We start from the raw sequence: 23,056 nt of genomic DNA, 5'->3' as shown, positions 1-23,056 counted from the left end.
TTGATTCGTATATTGGCGTCGGTGTCCCTTCCTGAATGGTAATATGCATAGCGGCACATAAAACCAGCACAAACAGCCCCTGGTTGAAATGAATGGGATGCTCATATCGCTCAACTTGCCTATAAGGACTTTGTTTACATGGCACAATTACATCTGCGCATGCTTTCTACTGGCCTGAAGCCACTGGAGTGAAACTGCAGGTATAAATCAGCAGCTCTGCAGTCAGACCCTACAAAACCCCTTGCTCTTTGAAATATGTAAACTTGGGTTCTTTGCTGTGGTTTAGAACTCACTCACTTATTGCTGCACATATAGCAGTCTTAAGTACTCCACAAAGGAGAGCTATTAGCAAACGACACATTTTTGTGTGTCATTTTTAAAGAAACAGGCATGAACCCACACCAGTAGCAGTTTGCGAATGCATGTTTGCAGTCACATTGCAGTAAATTTCAGCATGAGAGATGTTTATTAACAGCAGATGCTAAGTTACGCAGTATTATTTTGTTTAATATATGATTTTTATTACATAATAACAAATGTTATAAAATATTTTCCTATGTATCACTGCGTCATGGTATCAATAAAACTTAAGTTAGCATTAATAAAGTTAATGAACAATGCTTACTGAGAATGACTGGAGGACTTAGTCTTTAACATTAAAACACCATCAGCTTCTAGATTTGATTGTTGCTTCATTTTCAACGCTACTTGAAAGCTACACATCTTTCAGACCCATATGGCATGAGTTATCTTCTCACAGTTAAAATTAAATAAATGAAGGGTAGTCTCGGAATTTGCACAGTACAGTATATACGTACATGTGTATAAACGGTATATGCAAATCGCTGCTGTCAGAAGAAAACCTTGTATCTCCAAAATAGTAACTTTACAGGAGAAGGAAAAAACTTACTTTACTCTTAAAGTAAATGGAACCAGAATGGAACAAGTAATTTGGTCCATTTCTTTTGCTTCACTTATCATGAAATTTATACACAATGTAAAGGAAACCGGCATTTTCTAATTATATCAAAAAGTGAGAAATTACAAAAATGAAGATGCAAGGTTTTATTTTGAGGGCAGCAATATGTAAATGTGTATATATTTACAGTATGCTTATCTGTCTTAATGTGTATATATGTACAGTATGTGTACATATGTAAATGTGTATATATATTTACAGTATATGTATATGTGTATATATATTCAATATATGTATATATTTATAATTTACAGTATAAATGTGTATATGTTTATTGTGTATGTATATATGTAAATGTGTATACATTAATAGGGAGCCTGTCTTATCTATAGGCTCTCTGTATAGTTAAAATCTGTGTTATGAGACAGTTATAGGCAAAATTTTGGTGGCCCAGTCAAATTAAATGTTTTGTTGATTTTCTAACTGAAAAAAAAAGTACCCTTCCTCTACAGAGAACACACTTCTGTACATTTGAATGCACAATTACTCTTTATTTGCTGAATTTAACATATTGGAAAAATGTGTGTAATCATAATATAAACATATTGTGAAATAATTTAAATATAAACATATTGTGAAACAGTAAATATAATACATAATACAGTGTCTTGATATCTATCAAAACAGCTTAAACTAAAAAACATATCACTATAGACAATGTATCACCCTGAACTAACACATAAAGATTTGCCAGCTGCCTACTCAGTCCCTACTGTAAAATAACTACGGCCAGTAACTCAGGAACCAGGCTGGTCTGGCCACAAAGTGGTCTTTTCCCTTCAGGTTCAATCAGAAGGGACCACAGTATCAAACCACTGACCTCCAGATTTAGAAACAGGTTCTGCCCAGCGGCACAATGCAACCTAACACACAGACTGACCTATACATGCTGCCGGATGCACATCTTCTGCCCACACACACACACACACACACACACACACACACACACACACACAAAAACCTACATGCACTATTTTGAGCATTGTTTTGTTGTCTAGTCAGACTAATGCTGCGCTGTATTGCACTGCGGTGTATTCCGGCCTTTGGCTGCAATGTATTATGTTATGCTGTATTGTTCTCTTTGCAGGCCCACTTTAAGTGTTTTGTTGTTTTCATTGCTCTTGTGTTGCCATTTTTGGTGCATTTCTCTATAGAAAGTTCCAGCGTCCTTGCAAACGGCCAATAAGAAGTCTTACATTTTTAATGACAAACGAGGCTTGTAGATAATTGCTTTAAGATATTGGCAGAATTGTTTGTCTGCTGTTTCCATTTATTTCGTCTTAGGTGATTCATGACAAAGACGACCTGAAGAGGTCGAATGGTCCGAGTTGTTTGTTAGCAGAACTCTACTTTTCTGCAGATAACTATTGATCCAGGAGGAGCGAGCTGCATTTACATTTGCTATCTATCCCAATTAAAAAACCCGACTAATTACATTCAGTTCTATCAAGCTACAAATCCCTATGATCGATACACGCACCCCGAGGTCACTTTACACTCCCATAGGAACTCCGTGCCAGATGAGACACAGGCGGTCTCACACACACACACAGAGGTTTGTTTTTATACCTCGTCAGGACGTGGGGTTGTACTTATTTCCTGTATTTAATATAATATATATCTAAGTACCTATGAATGATAATAACATATACTGTTATATACACAGAACTGTGCAAAAATCAGACACCAACCTTCATTTATTTAATTTCCAGTCAAATTGCCACTAAGTGCAAGTTACTCAGAAGTTTCAACAACTAAACATGCAGAAATCTGCAGAGATATTTTTCCACATCTCCAAAGTTCAGTCGTAGATGTCGGCTGCATTTTCTGCTTCTTTACCATCAATTTATTCTCAGTGAGGCGTCTTTCCAGCTACACATCCTTTCAGACCCACAGTGCTGAGTCATCTTCTCACAGTGGAAGGATGGACAGAAACACCTGTGGATGTTTTCAGATCTGAAGCAGCTTGATTTTCTCCTCTCTCAGAGATGAAAGCGTTTAGTACTGTTAATCTGATGGGGACAGTTTTGGGGTCTACCAGGTCTGCACATTTATTTGGAGTCCCATTTTCTCTGTAGCTTTTAATCATTTTTTGAACTCAACTTTTGGAAATTTCTGTTCTTTCATCTGTTTCCCTTTGATGTTCCCCTTCCTTATTCATGTGGATAATCTTCTATCTAGTGCGAATCTAAGTCAAGACCAATAACTGAACGCATCAAGTCCGAGTCAAGAACAGGGGCCACATTCAGGAAAGCTTTCTTAAGAAAAAAACTTGCCATGGTTCTTAGACATACACTGAAAGGTTTGTAGAGATTGGCCTCATTCTCTCTTTCAACCTAAGTTCGTTCTTTTATGTCTTCTTGAGAAAGATCATGAGAAAAGTCTACGTCAGATTCATGCCGTGTTCTTAAACCACAGAACTGTTCACATCTTTGTGTGTAGATTCTGTTCTTACCCGAGAACAAACCCCAAATAAGAAAACCTTGGTGAACATCAGAATCTTCATGAAAACTGTGTAAGTAGGTTGAAGACCTTTCTACTTAAGAATGTTCTTAAATGCATTTCTCGAAAAAAATACTTAAGAAGTTGTTAAGATAATCTGAATAAAAGAAAGTCTTTATTGTTTTCTTATGTAGGCTTTGTTCCATTTTATGATGCACCATAATCAATGCAAAAAACAATTTGAATTGTATTAGCTGCTATTTCTATTATGTAGTTTAATCCACTCAGAGGAGCAAAATAGAGGAACATCAAACCAAGCATTTAAAAAATGTTGCAAATAAGAGCTACAGGTGATGGTGGAATAAATATCCAATAGGAAAATATGATGATTGAGTGGTGACAGACGAGAATAGGCATGAGTAGAAGAGGCAGCATCCATGATAAATTTAGATGCTCACCTTGTCAACTCGCAGCCTGAGGACGAGTGTGAGGCTGTTGTGAGTTCAAGAAAACATTTAGACAAAGAAAACATTAGAAAACACTAGAACACTAGAATTATTATTAAGCAGATAGTTAAGAAAAGAAAAGGATCATTCTTAAGATGTTATTTGAAGAATAACAAATTCTCAGAACTTGTTTCTTAAGAATAAATTTAAGACAGAGCACACATTTAAGAGGATTTTCTCTGTCTTAACACACCTTCGTGAATCTGGCCCCAGGACCCTGTAGTGGTCGGGTCTGAGAAAAGACTGAGACCAGATTAAGATTTTTACAAAAAAAAAAAACTGAAAAATAAAAAGAAGAAAGAAGAAAAACTGAAATTCATTTGAATTGAAATTCATTGTACATTCCCTATCATTCATTATTATGTCATGTATAATAATATATGTATATATTTAATATAAATATTTTATATATAATTTTGTAAAAAGTAAATGACTGCATACTACTGTATATATGTAAGTATCTACACTCACTGAGCACTTTGTTAGGTACAGCTACTTTGTTTCTATATTCATTGTCCATTTAATAATCCACTTACTATATAGGTGCACTTTGTAGGTCTACAAATACAGACTGTAGTCCATCTGTTTCTGTGCATACTTTGTTCACCCTGTTCTTCAGTGGTCAGGACCACCATGGACCCTCACAAAGCAGGAACTATTTGGGTGATTGGTCATTCTCAGCAGTGCAGTGACACTGATGTGGTGGTGATGTGTTAGTGTGTGTTGTGCTGGTTTGAGTGGATCAGACACAGCAGTGTTGCTGGAGATTTTAAACACCAACCAAAAATATCCAGACAACAGTGTCCTGTGGGCAGCATCCTCTGACCACTGATGAAGGACTAGAGGATGACCAACACAAACTGTGCAGCAACAGATGAGCTATCGTCTTTACATCTGACTTTACATCTATAAGGTAGTTGTGTCTAATAAAGTAGACAGTGAGTGGACTCCAGCAGCACTGCTGTGTCTGGTCCACTTGTACCAGCACAACACACACTAACACACCACCAGCACGTCAGTGTTACTGCAGTGCTGAGAATCATCAAGCACCCAAATAGTACCTGCTCTGTGGGGGTCCTGACCACTGAAGAATAGGGTAAACAAAGCATCAGAGAAACAGATGGACTACAGTCTGTAACTGTAGAACTACAAAGTGCACCTATACAGTAAGTGGAGCTGCTAAACTGGACAGTGAGTGTAGATATAAAGTAGTACAAAGTAGGTGTACCTAATAAAGTGCTTAGTGAGGGTATATTTAATAATAGTATATGTATATGCAACAATGTGTTTATATCTAAACAGAAGTATATTTACATACATGTATAGCACCCTCCACAATTATTGGCACCCCTCATTAAGATAAATAATTAATTAAATTTAAGCATAATCACACACTGAAAATGTAACCTTCAACTCAAGTGAATTAAAATAAATAAATAAATAAATCCCTGACTAAGAAATCATTATTTTTCATAAAATCACCTGTTCCACAATTATTGACACCCCTAACAATTCCTAGAAAATAAATGTAATTGAAGCATTTCTGTAATTTCTAGTAGTTTATAAAGTTGATCAGAGTATCTAGGAATCTTTAATAAGTAATTCATCACTCCCTGTTTCCCTGGGGTATAACTATGATGTGACACAGAGGCCTATTTCTCTTATCCACTCTTCAACATGGGAAAGACAAAAGAACACACCATTCAAGTAGGGCAGATGTGTGTCGACCTTCATAAGTCAGGCAATGGCTACAAGAAAATAGCCACTCACCTACACCTGCCCACATCTACAGTCAGAGGAATCATCAAGAAGTTTAAAACAACTGGAACAGTGGCAAACAAGCCTGGAGAAGGACACAAGTTTATCTTGCCACCACGCACAGTGAGGAGGATGGTATGAGAAGTAAAAAGTTCTCCAAAGCTCACGGTTAGAGAATTGCATCAAAGAGAAGCATCTTGGGGTCACAAAGTCTCCATAACAACCATCAGGCGCTATCTACACGCCAACAAGCTGTTTGGGAGGCATGCATGGAAAAAGCCTTTTCTCACTAACAAGCATAAATGTAAACGTCTGGAGTTCGCTAAGTGGTACTGGAACTTCAACTGGGACCATGTGCTTTGGTTAGACGAGACCAAGATAGAGCTTTTTGGCATCAAACACACTAAATGGGTCTGGCGTAACACAAAAGATGAGTATGAGGAAAAGCACCTCATGCCCACTGTGAAGTATGGGGGAGGATTGGTTGATGCAGTGGGCCTGTTTCTCTTCCAAAGGCCCCGGGAACCTTGTTAGGGTGCATGGCATCATGAACTCTTTGAAATACCGGGACATTTTAAATCAAAATCTGGTGGCCTCTGCCCGAAAGCTGAAGATGGGTCATCACTGGGTCTTTCAGCAAGATAATGATCCCAAATCTACACAAAAATGGTTCACCAGACACAAAATCAAGCTCCTCCCATGGCCAGCTCAGTCCCCAGACCTCAACCCAATTGAAAACCTGTGGGGTGAGCTGAAGAGGAGAGTACATAGGAGAGGACCCAGGACGATTTAGAGAGATTGTGCAAAGAGGAATGGTCGAAGATCCCTCTGTCTGTTATCTCCCATCTTGTGAAATGTTATAGGAGAAGATTAAGTGCTCTCTTGCTGGCGAAAGGGGGTTGTACAAAGTATTAACATCAGGGGTGCCAATAATTGTGGCACAGTTGATTTCATGTAAAATAATTATTTATTTTTGCATTGTTGTCCTATATTATTTAAAAAAAAAAAAAAAAAAAAAAAAAAAAAAAAATATATATATATATATATATATATATATATATATATTAGAAGCCTAAGAACACATCTTAACGAGGGGTGCCAATAATTGTGGAGGGCACTGTATATAAGCACCTGTGTGAAAGAACATTATGTTGGTCTTGACATTGTAGTTTCAGAACTTTTTGTCCTGAAACGCATGAAAATCTGAAACACAACACACACACACACATATACACACACACACACAGCCAAAAACTTGTCCATACTGTACACACTCAGACATCCCCAGAGCTTCACACTATAACCACTGTGATCACTTTCATAAGTGAGATAAAGTTATAAAGTGGAAAACGCTTCAAATTTTCAGAGACAAAAGATGCTTTTCAGCGCTTTGACAAAACACATTTTTTTTCTCCATACGTGCCAAAAAGACAGGATGACAGCAGTAATTAATTCTGGATAACCTGTAAATGAGGCATGAAAGGGAGTGAGACACAGCATTTAAGATGAAGAGTGAATCAGCGACGTCTGAGCAACATCACGTCCTAAAGAAAGAGGCGACACGGCCAATCTACAACACACCTGTCATCTGATCAGCGTATGGTTTAAAATAAAGTCTCACTTTCAGAATGAACATCAGACGGTGTTCTTCAGACGCACGCGACAGTTAAGTGTCAAACGCTCCAAAAGGGGAAAGAAGCCTTCTTCAATATGGGCCTAAATAAAGACTGATTGTTCTAGAAGATAAAGGCTTTTGAGCAACATGATAGAGCTATAGTCAGCTGTGGTCAGTCTTCCTCTGTGCTGAAAAATATACAATGTAAAAAAAAAACAATGCACTGAATCAGTGGTGATACTAGGACTATAATAATGGGGTGGCCATCAGGTGGCCATAGCAACAATAGAGGATCCAGAATCCCTAAACTCAAACATATGTGTAATTATTGAAAATAACCCAGAAAACAAGAAGAAGACTCACTGCATTTCTAAAGCAAAATGATAACTTTGATATTGTATTAATGTGTAACACCAAAGAAGCATATTTTTAAACTGTGCTCTTAAGAACTCTGCACTAAAATGAAACTCATCTATGTCTCTTACAATAAATGTGATGTTAATGTAGGATATCAACTCACCCCACAAGTTTAAAGGTTTACTTAAGTGTGAATACTACCATCTTTCACTGGTTTGCATGATAGAAATCAAAAAGTGAATGATGGGTTTTTTAACTTAAATTCACTGGGGGCTGCTACCGTGGTAACTCAGTTACCCAATGCTGGGAACAGGCCTAATTATAGTCAATTATAATTGACCCTACAATTCCATAACAGATTGACCACAGAATGCAAACTGATGCACTTTTAACAAGCTAAAGTTGGTGAAGTCCAGTTTATCTCTAGAGCTGGGTGTCACTGAGAGGCGGTTGGCTGGTCAGTTTGTTAGTGAGCACTGGGCTTAAGTGGTGATTTTTTAGAGTCTGCAGTGCTCTGCGGCTCGCTGAAATTCGCTGTCGCCACAAAGTTCTCAATCTATAACTTTCTGTTCTGTTCTACACAACAGCCATGACAATCCCATTATCTCAAAACCTGCTGACCCAGAGTCTGTGTGTGTGTGTGTGTGTGTCTGTGTGTGTGTGTCTGTGTCTGTGTGTGTGTGTGTGTGTGTGTGTGTGTGTGCAAGTGAGAAAGATAGAGTGTGTGTGTGGGTGCTTGGGAGAATGCCTTTCTGTTGTTCCAATATAGCCCCTAACCTTCAGTCCTCTGGGGAAGACTCATCACATACACACACACACACACACACACACACACACACACACACACACACACACACACACACACACACACAAACACACAACCCCCATTTCCTGAAGCAATGTTCCTATATCTCTAGAGGAGGAGATTTCATTATCTGTCTTAAAAGTGAATGAAAGGGAGAGACTTTGCTTGTTTTTCTCTTGATTCTTCTTACTTTTATAAATCATGATCCAAAAACATTATTATTTATTATTGTTATTATTATAGTTATAGTCCCACTTTGCATGAAAACCTTTTGAACTATGATGACATGATAGTGAGGTTATTCTATGTCCCCTCTACTCTGAAACAAAACAAACAGCAAAATCACCACCTAAAGTCAACTGAACATAAACCAAACAGCATACATTCATTAATGAACATCAATAAACAAATAATGCTCAATAAATACCCAATAATAGCTTACTAACATACTATTAGAAATCCAATAGGTGTGTTAGTAAAAATTATCATTATCACAGAAGTGTTTTTTCTCATATTCTGACCATGTTTATGGCCTGTGCTGAAGGCCTGGCTTTAATTGCCATAGTTCAACAATGGTTTATATGTAGCCCTTTCTATGAAAACCAAAGGACTGGTTCTAATTTCTTGGCTGATTCTAATTTCTTGCTCAGATCTGATTTTTCTAACAGGGCGGTTCACATTTGTTTAGTTGTGGGATTTGTGTAGTAAAAGATGATTCACATTTGTGTAATTTCGGGATTTGTGTAGTAAAAAAAACAAACTACCCAGCGGAACGAGCCTTTCAGCTGTTCATTACTAGAGCGAGACGGAGGTGAAATGAGATGGGTCAGATGCTTTTGTTGTGTCTATTGGCACTAACTTCAGGTTAGTGCTTCTGCCACATTAATGGATGAATGGTGGCACATGCACAGTGAGAAAATAATGAATTCTGGTCCATGAGATATGTATCCAATCTAGGATCACATATAACAGTAGCTCAGATCTGATTTCAACAGACTTTCAGGCTCTGAAATAAATCAGATCTGTGTCACATTAGAGCAAAAAATCTGATTTATCCCACTTCAGCCTGGTAATGTGAATGTAGCCAAAATGCAGTTCTTATTTTATCTTTCTTTTAGGTTTAGCATTAGCTTTGGTGTTATTCAACTATTAGTATTCAAGTATTAGTCAACTACAGTATTATCTGAGTCAGTAGAGTCCTCACAAAGTCAGTAATACCAACATGTGTGTGATGCACGTAGCCTAGTGTTTAAAACCAGCATCACATCGACAGACGGCCAGATTCTCTTCTCCTTTGTGAAATCTCCAGTTCCTCTACCAGCTAAATCAATACAAGCATACACACACGCACACACACACACACACGCACACACACGCACACACACACGCACATGCTTACGGCCCGCTGAATCTATAAAACGCTTTTATTGAGTAATTAAACACCCATTACTGTCGCCAGCAGCGCAACACTAAATCAGATAAAGCCTTTAACAGAAGGATCCAGACGCATTACACACACACACACACACACACACACACCCACACACACACCCCCAATACACTAGAAACTGTTACTACACACACTGCGCCAGAGACACTCACATCCCGTGAACGATGACATCAAGTAATGCCTGACGGCTGAACAGTGTACACATAAAAAAAATCCACATAAAAAGGACAAACTCTCCTTGTGCTTTCGTTGCACTCGTTCACCTTTAATTCAGTCTGTTTATAAGTCTGTTTATATAAACCCAGTATGGAAATGTCCATTTTTACAGATATACTTGAAAAACATGTTAGGGTTATAACTTATTTATATTTAAAAATAATAAGTTATTTAACAATTACACCTTCTTGAATCATCAATTTAGCAATATTGGTTTTTAAATGAATTATATAGAATTCTAAGCACCACAGAAGTGCTTGTCCTCACAGTCTGGTGTAAAGGCTGAGGTCATATTTTGAGGTAAAAAAAAAGTAAATAAATAGGGTTTCTTCCAACAACAGCAATACATAGATACAAACATACATATATATGTACATATATACATATATATGTATATATAGCTGTTGTTGGAAGAAAACCTTGTATCTCCATTGACATAATTTGAAAATGCCTGTGACAAACACGATTTTAAGTTATATATAGAAATATTAATTCATTTAAATTTCATTGGCAGCTTAAGTTTTACAGATTTTTGTTTATCAGATATCTTCACCGGACCACAATTCCAATACCCAACCACATGGATCATACCTCTATGCTCATATTTTATAAACCTGGTAAAACAATAGAATGGATGTTGTATAGAGAGACTATACAAATCTACTAAAACAACTTGTGTTTATAAAGCCATGATTGCCCAGAGTTCCCACTCTTTTTGCAGGACAAATCCCAGCTGCTATCTCTGTCCAGTATCTAACTTCAGTCCATTATTTACAGTAATCATTAAATACCTAGTTTATCAAATATATCCTTCATTAAATTCAATCAAATCTGGCTGACAGAATTTAACGAATCTCTGGAGAGGCTGGAGTGCACTGAGAAGACACGATCCAAACCTTCTTCTAACTGTAATTCCAAAACCAAGCTATTCATAACTTGTTGCTTTTTAGTGTTTTTCTAATGATTTGTATTTATTGTAATGTTATGTAATGTTTTTGCGGCAAAAATTAGCTCCACAAATCAAAGAGAAACTTCTTACAGCTCCACAGTGTGTACAGACGAATCTTTTAACTACAGATGCACAATGATATCAGAATCATATCTGGCATCACCAAATAATTGCGTAAAGTGTAACTTGTTCACCATTGTAGTACTAGGAACCAGACGTCCATATGTCTACACTACAAATTGCACTATTTTATCTGCTAACCAAGCATTGCATATAAGCATTTTGTGCAATAACGTAATGGGATCTAGCTTTTAGAGCCATTAAATGCTTCAGACATCTGGTTCCTAGTACTTTAATGGTGAACAATTCTGACATTGAATGATTTATGATTTTGTTTACATCTAAACCATTAAACGATTAAGTAAGTTTGCAAAATCGAGTTCCCATTTAAAAAAGTATTGTCACCAGACACATTAGCCAGTAGAAATTGTCCAAGATTTGCTATTAGCTCTCAGTTTACAACTGCTTATTGGCTCTGTTGTATCAGAATTTCGTAAATCCATTTTTTACAGCTGCCCTTTACATTCTGTGAACATTTTATGACAAATAAGCCAAAAGAAATGGCCCAATATCAGCTGGAGTAAAACCTAAATGAAAGTTCATGTGAGAATAACTCTGCATGGTTACATTACTTTCTATGAAATTACTGAATAGGCCTTAGAATACAACGTGCCTGTGAACTTAAGGGGTTAAGAAAGTTTTCCTGCTGCCTAATTCCACCAAAAAAGTAAATGAGCAGCTTGTCTGAGACTCTGTGTCATAGCCTGCTGATATAGTATGCTCTTTCATTTGCACGCTTTTGTTCCTTCCTTTAGCAAAAAATAAAGCATCACCAATTCGGTGGCCAAAAAACCCCCAGCGGCTCCAAATCATTTCATCCGCACAGTAAAACAACAGCAGAACCTTCCAGACCACAAAAGTGCTTTTGAAGGAGAACTTTTACAAGCCTACACTCACTTTCAGTGTGAGGGGAGTCGATTTGTGTGCGTGAGTGTGTGTGTGAGAGAATGAAAGCTAGTGTGAACAGTCTCCCTGTTGTGTGGGGCTGGTGGGCTTTGTTGGAAGTGCTGTGTGGCACCCCCTTTAATTCTGCTTTAATATGAATGAGCCATTCACAGAGTCAGTGAGAGAGAGAGAGGGAGAGAGAGAGAGAGAGAGACGGATGGACAGACAGTCAGGCAGACATTTCAGCATAGAGAGACCGACTACAGTTGAAAGAAGAGACACACACTCTTTAAAAAAGTGGTTCTTCAAAAGTTACTTAGTTAAGACCATGTTTATATATTGAACTGTGAACAGTCAAAGAACCATGTGAATGCTTAAATGGTTCTTAGCATGGTTATGATGGAAAACCTGATGCATATGGTTAAACAATTGCTATATACAGCACCAAGTCAAGTTGTACAAAATAATATGGTTTAATACTTTATCATACTCATGAAGTATTTATTTTTATTGTTGAGAACTGCAGAAAGTCTATATATTCTGCTCTTTTACCTGTGTTTTACTTTTTTTTACTGATGTGCAGATTGTTTTGCCCTCTTTAGATGCACAGGTGATAACTAGCTAGCTTTTAGCTTGATAAATAAAAGTTTCCTGTCAGACACAAGAAATCCGCTGCACGGAGCTGTGTGGCTTACAAACTGTAAAAGCCATTTTCTAATATTTTCATTTTATCTAATATGCAGCCCTACATTAATGTTATTATTCTATTTCTGTAAAAATGCAGTGTGATGCATTACAGTAATCACATTACAGTTACTGACTTAATAAGAATGGCATTATTTGCATTGCAAATTGTAAGAGAACACTGTTAATCAGGGACAATGCCTTTAATTACTATTCATGTAATTCTTTATTACATGAGCAGCTCAGTACGACTGCACAGCAGTCTTCCTCCACTGTAAATTTACAGACCATCCTGTCAAAGCATGGAGTCCTGCTGATTATGAACCTGATGGATAAAGATCTTCATGCTGAAGAAGAGAGAACCACAATGTAAACCGACCATGCCTGATTTTCACTCAGGAACAGCTACATTCAAGTCAGAAAAAGATTTTAACATGAGGCAGCTATATGATCTGAACTGTTCCCACTAACTACTTTCTGGGTTTGAAAATAGCACTAGCATTTAGCCTGGATTGAGTATGGAAGGGAAAGTAACGGTACACCACTCCCTAGAATGCTCCATGAGAAGCTCCGCCCCCAAATTAACTGACGTGCACTGACGAGGCAAATAACACTTTTTTAGATATTTGTGGTCATGCTTCGCAAACAATGTACACACAAATACTTTAATATAACATTACACGTTAGCTAGGTTGTGGGTTAGCAAACTGTTGCTATAATTGCTGTTGTGAAGCTACACTATGCAGTTACTATCACTAACATTAGCGGCCAAAAGAATACTGACCTGTTGGTTCTGTGAAACAGCAAAAAATGAGTTAATGATATCCACCTGTCACGCAACCAGCCACCTCATCTGTTTTCATTGCAGCTCTCAGAGAAGCATGTCTGCATTCATACCGGCAGCGACTTTTCCACAAATCACATGCACTGCCGCTAAATTAAATCCTGGTGAGAAACCACTTTTGTGCGTATTTTACTTTAATCACTGTGTCTCTGCAGTCCGTTTCTGTGGAAAACAATATTTGGTCTTTGTGATTACTGTCTATTTTACTGATTATATTCCATCTCTTGAGCAATTATCTGCAAACCAAAAATGGAGTATACCGTTCCACTGTGGCGGAGACAAAGACAAAGTGTGTGCTATGCTGCTGAATGCACAGTTCCTATTGGTTATCCTATTGGTTATCCTATTGGTTATCCTATTGGTTATCTCCTTATGTTAAACTCCGCTCAACTTTGTTGCGTCGCTGACATCACGTCACAGAAATCTCCAGCTCTCATTAAAAATAAATGACCTCTGGTCACCTTTTCGCATCGTGTCGCTGCCGGTGTAAGTGCAGGGTAAGTCTCCTGTCTGAGGAGGGCAAAAGAAAACGTGGGGTGGGCCGAGGTTTAAACAGGGCGGCACTAACATGTATGTGCAGCTGAACTGGCTGTAAAAACACCACAAAAAACTCGGAGAGAAGCTCGGATTACACACACACATGGGGGGATGTGATCATTTTCTGCTTAGGATGCCGTTACCCTACTCTGTCTTTACATAGAAAACAGGTTTTTGCTGCTGTATTAATGTTTAAAATGTCGTATATGTAACCTTTAACTTTCATTTCTTGTTAGCTACACTAGCCTTGCAGCTCCACAGCAAAAATGAAGAAGCAAACTTGAGATAAACAAGATATTGGAGTTTGGCGAATATACATATATATTTTCTTTTCCAGTTTTCTCTTTCTCCCCTTCTCTCCTCAGCCCTCATGTTTCCCACCACCCTCCCTCCTGCAGGAGATTATTTTGAATGTGTCGGAAAAGACGTAGACAGGTTTGAAATCGCTTTGTGCGTTTCTCTAATGGAGGGCCGAGTGCCTTGCATGTCGATGACCAATTGAGCTGCGCGCGCCATTTCGCTCGCTTAATTAGAAGAGCAGCGCGTTAATTTGTGGCCACAAAGCAGAGAACACGGCGCTGGCCGTCCAGATCTGATCACACGGCCTGCTGCTGACACGCGCCTTTAATAGGTCGTTAGCGTATTAAACATCTCAATCAGTGCTGACAGTTCTGCCGAGAGATACGGAGGCCGTCTGGGGGGAACAGATTAAAAAGTGTGTGTGCGTGAGTGTGTGACAGTGAAAAGGCAGTATGATGTGGAGAGAAGGAGTGTGAAATGTGGTGTAGCTGAAAATTGTGTGTATAAGTGTGAGAGCAGCTGTATAATAGACGGAATGTGTAAATGTGGAGGACAAAGAATGCGAAAAGAGCGTGTAATGTACTGTATTGAGTATGTACTGTAGTGCGATGTCCTGGTCCTGGAGGCCCACTGCCCCACATGTTTTAGTGTTTTCCCTGCACCCAACACACCTGATCCAACTCAATCATTATTGAGTTAAACTGGCTGTGTTAAATCAGAAAAATCACTAAAATGTGCAGATCAGTGGGCCCCCATAGCAGGGTTGAGAAACACTGCAGGAGTGAGTGTTAAAGTGAAATGAGGAGGTAAAGGCTGTTCAAAATGGCCAACCAGAAGAGGTGAGGGAGAATTCCACAGGCTTTCAATTCATTCATCTGTGCAAATGATGTTGAGAGGATTTTCAAAAGGATTTCACACATAAGCTTTGGCTGTGGTTATACTGGAGAGTTTAACTCAATATACAACAGACAATTCAATATTATCAGGAGCTTTGAATGTAAGAAGATCATGGTGTAGTCTATATGTAATATTACATTAGTCTTAATAAAACCTTGTCTGTACATAATATTACTTCACTGTCATAACAAACTAGCCTGTATGTTATATTATGTTACTGTAGTAGCAAAACCTAATCTGTGTATAATATTATGTCTATCGTAACAAACCTGGCCTGTATGTAATATTATTCTGCTGTCATAACAGCCTGAATGTAATGTTGAATCACTGTTTCAACAATACCTAGGCTCTCCACAATGGTGTAACATAACCTATCCTGTATATTGTATTAAATCACTGTTGTAACAAAAAATAACCTGTTGTCGGTGTATAATACCTAGCCCTTATAAATATTAGGTCATTGTGGTAACAAAATCCAGCGCATATATAACAATACATCACAAAACCCAGCCCGTATATAATATTACATTACAAAACCTAACCCATATATAACATTACATCACATAACTTAGCCCATATATAACATTACATCACAAAACCTAGCCCGTATATAACTTTAAATCACAAAATCTAACCCATATATAACATTACATCACTGTGGTAACAAAACCTAGCCCCCATAAAACATTTGCCCAGAACAAAACACCACATACTTTCAGATTACAAACTGGTCGATGGCCCAGCCGCTCAAAACTAAGATCTCACAAAATTTATTGTGGAAAAAAACATCACTTTAGCTTAAAGCAAACGCGCCAGACAGAAGCACAGATGACTTAGCTAGCTTTTTAGCTGTGTAAAATTAGATAAACCATGCTAAACTGTGTTTAACAATGTTGAGGATAAACTGATTTTATGTTTCATTCAGCTCAGCTCTCATTTGTTAACAATCTTTTGTGCATGATGTCGACATTATATTTCATATGGACGAATCAGTGATCCCTGGCACGCTGCAGCTGAGTCATAAATAACGGACGTTTTCTATTTACCATTCAAAGTGGGGGGTGGCCATGACTGGACTGTGATTAGATCAGAGGGGTAAAGTATGGATTATACACACACCACAATGCGTGTAGGCCAGCTTGAAATAAGGACATCTTTTGTGATTGTCGGAACGAATTGGCCTCATAATTGGTCTGGTTAGAATACGCCCTCAGGGCAGGTGCTCCTTCATCTCATGTGGGACTGGTGGCAGTCTTGACACTACAGTGACTCACTATCACCTCTTGGGGTACAAAGTGGTATTATGAGACAGAATGGGCCAGAACTGACTGTTTAGGAAGCTAACTAGCTTCACGATATGTATACATCTTTATACAACATCAAGACCGTTCATTCTTCAAATTCTGTTGATCATTTTGGAATGTTTTAAATGTTGAATTAAAAATCATACAAATTGCACTTTTAACTGCAATGTACATTGATGTAATGAGATTTCATAATTTCGGACCATCTCTATTGCTCAAAGAACAGATGGCATTTTTGAATGGTGTAAAAAATAAACCAAAAAAAATACAGTCTGATCTGACCCCAGTCACTCTATGAGTGAGTGAAAATCAGAAATAACGCAAATAACAGATCAGATATAGTATGTCCATACATGGTGCCAGGGACACTCGGGCATTCTCAAATTCATTTTACTGAATTATGCATATGCTGATAAATTTAGCCGTGTGTATACTCCAGCAGTTAGACAGAGGACAAAAACATCTCTGCTGGCTGCTTGTAGAGGGACAACTTTGAGGAAGAGAGGAGAGAAAGAGGTGACCAAGGCCTTGTCCACACACATCCAAATAATTCTGAAAACACATTTATTCTCTCAGATTTCTTCTCCACACCAACAGTATTTTTGAAAACCTGGACTGTTTGATTCTGTTCATTTGTCCACACCAAAAAACCAGTATGTTCATTTAAACACTGACCCGACATAAACTACAACATAAGTAAGAAAACTTGGTATCTTTTGTTATTTTATGTATTTGTTTATTGTCATTTTATTGTCAGTACACTTAATTTAAAAATAAGTATTTTTTAAAATTATAACTATTTAAATAAATGATTAAATTAAAGACTTTTGTCACAATTGGCCCCTCCCACTCCTCCATGTGCTTGTGTTGCAGTCTTCCATGTGTGTCTGTTTACATGTCCATGTGCTTCTTTGTTTGGTTTCCTCCTGGTTCTGCCCCCTTGTTTCTTGTTTCTGCCCTTGACTGTTCCCACCAGTTTTCCACCTGTGTCCTGTTATCCCTTGTTAGCTCTGTTGTATTTAAGCCCTCTGTTTTCCCTCATCTAGTGCTGGTCTTTGTTTGATTTGTTTGACGTTCTGTGTTTAGTTGAGTTATGTCTGTCCCTCCATCTCTCCATGTTGGCTCCTTGACCCTGGACTGTCTCAACCCTGATAATGGATTTGCCCCAAATAAATCTTGCTTTTCTCAGCATGTGCCTCATCGCTCCCCATCGTTACATCTTTTATTATGTAGATCCTACAATTAAGCTAAAAAAACAACAGGAACATCACTATTTCATGGCCATTATATCATGGATTATATCATAGATAAAATGTTCAGTATCTACCAAGTGTATTGCTAAAATCACAGTCCACCAGCCTAGACGACATATCATCACTACGTTACAGTGGTGGTGGTGGGAACCAGACGTCTGAATGCCTCTAATCACTACCTCACAGAAGGCTACATGAAATTGTTATAAATTCTGCATAACATCTGAAACATTGTGTTACTGTAGTGTAATATGTTTTTGTCCTAAAATGCCATTTTAATCCATGGTGGAGAGACAGTGTGGGGTCAGTCGTGGGCTGGAGGTTAGTCAGCTCTGTGACTGGAAGGTTTGATCTCCTTGGCTGACAGTCCATGACTGAAGTGCCCTTGAGCAACACACCTAACCCCTAATTGCTCCCCGGGCACTGTGGATAGGGCTGCCCACTGCTCCACGCAAGTGTGCTCACTGCCCCCTAGTGTGTATGTGTTCACTAGCGTGCATGTATGTGGGTGTTTCACTGCACAGATGGGTTAAATGCAGAGGCCTAATTTCACAGTGTGCAAACACAGTGGCAAATAGTTGTAAATTCTATTCTATTCTATTCACATGCAGTCCAGGCAAAACAGTCCCCACAGCAAATTCTGCCACTATTCTACCTTCATCAACCTCACATATAAACACTCAGAAGAGATGTGTAGGTTCACTGGTGGTTTTGGATGGTATGATTAAGCAGTATAATGTAACTAGGATGTCTGAATTTGTGCTGTAGACATCATGACCCCTGGTTCCCATCACCACCACTATATAGAAATCAGAGACAGTAAATTTCTCTACAGTGAACCATTTCACACCAAACCGGTCTGAATGGCTTTGCTTCCATCTCAACAACTAAACTATAAAAACGTTTAGAAAAACTGATGGAATTCCCTTAAAGTTCTTCACCTCTGAAAGTGTTTTCCAAATGCACTTCTCAGTCCTCAGTCATTTTGATAAACTAAAATGTGCAATTTTTCTGTAAATTTTTCTGCTCAATTTCTATTTATTTGCCAAATTTAACGTGTGTATAAAAATGTGCAGACCTCTCAACAGCGCATGATAAGAGCTGTGCAAGAAAAAAATCAGTAGATATCCTGAGTTCAGATATTGCGCTATCAATAATTATTATTATCAAAGCACAAAAATTGCATCAGTACATCCCGAATAAATCAGTGTCTGGGTTTACCTATAAAGATTTTTTTAAATCAGATTGAATACATTCCAATTATAGATTAAGACACACACATAAGCTGGACGTCCATCCCACCGCTGTCTTTTTAAGCTCAGAGCACAAACTTTGTCTCCTCTGCAGACCAGTTTCTGCTCCTGCCATGTTGAACGATATAACTTTCACTATGATGCGATGCACATGCAGGACCTGAAACTTTCCAATAGGGAATGTAATCTGATACTGGTGTTTAAGCAACTATTATTCATCTATTTAATGGATTATCTACAGGATTAGCCACCTCGTTCAATCGGATAGGAATTGTATTCTGAATGGCCTCAATCAGACTAGACTATATATGGACATATTCTATTCCGATCGAGCTTTTAGATTATTTACAGATTATTAGGCTGCATGTAAACATGGCTAGTGTTTCACATAAAATAAATCTGCTGATTCTGGGTGGATTATAATGCATCCTTGATTACAACAATATTGTCTTTTGGTTTACTCACATTTTAACAATAAATGTCTTGATCATTTTAAAATATTTGTTAACAAATGTGTTCACTGCATTAATAACTGTGTTAATTCATGTGGACGTGATGTACACATTTGAATCAAGTAAATTCAGTGCATCACTTTTTCAATGCTGGCTTTGAGAGAGAGAGAGAGAGAGAGAGAGAGAGAGAGAGAGATACAGAGGGAGAAAATGAGAGTGTGGTGAACCAGTGAGAGCCGTCCAATTCCGTTCTGCTTCTCTACTGTCACAGAGAAACATCTCGCAAGCGCTCGCTTAACCTTCTGGACTACTCCACCGTCACAGGCTCACGCACATCCTCTCACAGCTGCATTGTCCTGCTGTTTGACCTCTCAAAGAGATGCCTCAAAGGTCCAGTCCGGAGGACGAATTCATGAATTCAATTCACTGACCCCAGGACTGACCCCAGCTGTGGTCTCCACAGCGCTGACTCCATCTGTATGTGTATGTGTTTGTGTAAATATTCTAATGCCTTGAGCTCAGAGGAGCTGCAAATCTGATGCGTCTTAGGCGCTGATTACTGTTTAACTGAGAGCATGACCTGCTGTTTAGCTCCACTCAGAGGGCATATCATGCTCTAAAACACGCTACATGTAGAGTACGTTCTGAATGGTCATCCACTTTCTCCTCTTCGCAGCGTCCATGTGACGGCTGCTTTTCTCTCTGCTGTCTAGTTGGCATGATGAACGTTGCTGGAAGGATTGCAATTTCCCCGCAACACCATCTGTGAAACTCCGACCCCGAGCTCAGAGCTAAACACCACGAAGCAAAGCAATCTGCTCTGCATATATATCTCTCAGAGAGAGCGAGAGAGAGAGAGAGAGAGAGAGAGAGAGAGAGGAGAGACAGAAGGGGAGAAGGGAAAAAGACAGTGAAAAAGAAAGGAAGAATGAGTTGAGAATGAGAAAAGATAGCAGAGAAAAGAGTAAAGAGAGTGAGAAAGGGAGACAGGACAATAAAGAGGCATGGGAAAGACACAGAGACAGAAAAAGTGAAAAATAAAGGGAGAATGAGAGAGAGAGAATGAGTTAGAGAAATAGAGAAGGGGGAAGAGATCAGAAAAAAGACAGAGAAGGGAGGAACAGACAGAAAGGGAGTGAAAAGGAAAGGAAGAGCAAGAGAGGGGTAAAGAAAGACAAAGAGAAATAAAGAGTAATAAAGAGGGATGAGAGAGAAAGGGGGAAGACAGGAGAGAAAGAGGTAGAGTGATAGAGGGAGAAAAGGAGAGACCACAAAACAGGAAAGAAGGTAGAATGATAGAAGAGGGAGAAAAAAAGAGGAAAAAGACAGAAATAGTGAGAAGGAGAAGGGGAGGGAGAGAGAGAAATGGAGCAAGACAGAGGGAGAGAGAGGTAGAGGGAGAGAGGAGAGAGAAATAGAGAGAGGGAGGGAGAGAGAAAGAAAAACAGAGAGGGACAGAGAGAGAGAGGGAGAGAGAGAGGGGAAGAGGGGGGTGGAGAGAGAGAGGAGAGGGGGGGAGAGGGGAAGAGGAGGGTGGACAGAGAGAGAGAGAGAGAGAGAGAGAGAAAGCGGGAGGGGGAGAGAGGGAGAGAGAGAGGGGAAGAGGGGGGTGGAGAGAGAGAGGAGAGGGGGGGAGAGGGGAAGAGGAGGGTGGACAGAGAGAGAGAGAGAGAGAAAGAGGGAGGGGGAGGGAGAGGGGGAGAGAGAGGAAGAGGGGGGTGGAGAGAGAGAGGAGAGGGGGGGGGAGGGGAAGAGGAGGGTGGACAGAGAGCGAGAGAGAGAGAGAAAGAGGGAGGGGGAGAGAGGGAGAGAGAGAGGGGAAGAGGGGGGTGGAGAGAGAGAGGAGGGGGGGGAGAGGGGAAGAGGAGGGTGGACAGAGAGAGAGAGAGAGAGAAAGAGGGAGGGGGAGGGAGAGGGGGAGAGAGAGGAAGAGGGGGGTAGAGAGAGGGAGAGGGGGAGAGAGGGGAAGAGGGAGAGGAGGACAGAGAGAGAAGGAGAGAGAGAGGGGGGTAGGGAGAGAGAGAGGGAGGGGGGTAGGGAGAGAGAGAGAGGGAGAGGGGGGTGGAGAGGGAGAGAGAGGGAGGGAGGAGCGGGGGAGAGAGGGAAAGAAGGGGGTGGGGGGTAGGGAGAGAGAGAGGGAGGGGGGTAGGAGAGGAGGAGGAGAGGGAGACGGGGGGTGGAGATGGGAAAGAGGGAGGGATGAGGGGGAGAGAGGGGAAGAGGGGGGTGGAGAGGGAGAGAGGGAGAGAGAGCGACAGATGAGGGAGGGGTGGCGAGAGAGAGAGAGAGAGACAGGGGGAGAGGGGGAAGGGAGAGAGGGACAGAGAGAGAAAGAGAGAGGGAGAGGGGGAGAGAGAGACAGAGAGTGAGGGAGAGAGAGGGGGGGTAGGGAGAGAGAGAGGGAGGGGGGTAGGGAGAGAGAGAGAGGGAGAGGGGGGTGGAGAGGGAAAGAGGGAGGGAGAGGGGGAGAGAGGGGAAGAAGGGGGTGGGGGGTAGGGAGAGAGAGAGGGAGGGGGGTAGGGAGAGAGAGAGAGGGAGAGGGGGGTGGAGAGGGAAAGAGGGAGGGAGAGGGGGAGAGAGGGGAAGAAGGGGGTGGAGAGGGAGGGAGAGAGAGCGAGAGAGGAGGGGTGGCGAGAGAGAGAGAGAGAGACAGGGGGAGAGGGGGAAGGGAGAGAGGGACAGAGAGAGAAAGAGAGAGGGAGAGGGGGAGAGAGAGACAGAGAGTGAGGGAGAGAGAGGGAGGACTGAGAGAGAGAAAGGGAGGGAGAGGGAGGGAGGGAGAGAGACACAGAAAGAGAGAAAGAGAGGGGTGGGTAGAGAGAGGGAGAGAGAGAGAGGGAGGGAGGGAGGGAGAGAGACACAGAGAGAGGAAGGGGAGAGAGAGAGAGTGAGAGAGGGAGAGGGAGGGAGACAGAGAGGGAAAGAGAGGGGGGATAGAGAGAGGGAGAGAGAGAGGCAGGGAGGGAGAGAGACACAGAGAGAGGAAGGGTGAGGGAGAGAGAGAGGGAGGAAGGGAGAGAGACACAGGGAGAGGAAGGGGAGACAGAGAGAGAAAGAGGGGGGGTAGAGAGAGGGAGAGAGAAGGAGGGACAGAGAGAGGAAGGGTGAGAGTGAGAGAGAGTGAGGGGGAGAGAGAGAGACAGGGACATAGAGAGGAGCAGAGAGAGAGAAAGAGAGGAGGGGTAGAGAGAGGGAGAGAGAGAGGAAGGGTGAGAGGGAGAGAGAGAGGCAGGGAGGGAGAGAGACACAGAGAGAGGAAGGGGAGAGAGAGAGTGAGGGACAGAGAGAGGGAGAGGGAGGGAGACAGGGAGAGAGAGAGAGGGAGGGAGGGAGGGAGAGAGACACAGAGAGAGGAAGGGGAGAGAGAGAGAGTGAGAGAGGGAGAGGGAGGGAGACAGAGAGGGAAAGAGAGGGGGGATAGAGAGAGGGAGAGAGAGAGGCAGGGAGGGA

The 23,056-nt window shown here is 40.5% G+C and overlaps 1 protein-coding gene across 3 annotated transcripts in view; it reads right to left on the bottom strand.

Moving 5' to 3' along the window:
- The window catches only part of LOC119262927 (fidgetin), a 40,364-nt gene that overhangs the window by 8,255 nt on the left and 9,053 nt on the right, over positions 1-23,056 (bottom strand). Inside the window, exon 3 of one of the 3 annotated variants that reach the window (XM_037536388.1) lies at positions 3,880-3,913. The exons of the other annotated variants lie outside the window; for them this stretch is intronic. The gene's annotated coding sequence lies outside the window, so the exon portion shown is untranslated. The remainder of the gene's footprint in view (positions 1-3,879; positions 3,914-23,056) is intronic. 3 annotated transcript variants of the gene reach the window in all.

The sequence above is a fragment of the Pygocentrus nattereri genome, chromosome 30 (assembly GCF_015220715.1).
Source record: "Pygocentrus nattereri isolate fPygNat1 chromosome 30, fPygNat1.pri, whole genome shotgun sequence".
NCBI classification, from domain to species: Eukaryota; Metazoa; Chordata; class Actinopteri; order Characiformes; family Serrasalmidae; genus Pygocentrus; species Pygocentrus nattereri.
Note: the sequence above shows the minus strand (reverse complement) of the source record. Positions and strands in the feature narration are given on the sequence as shown.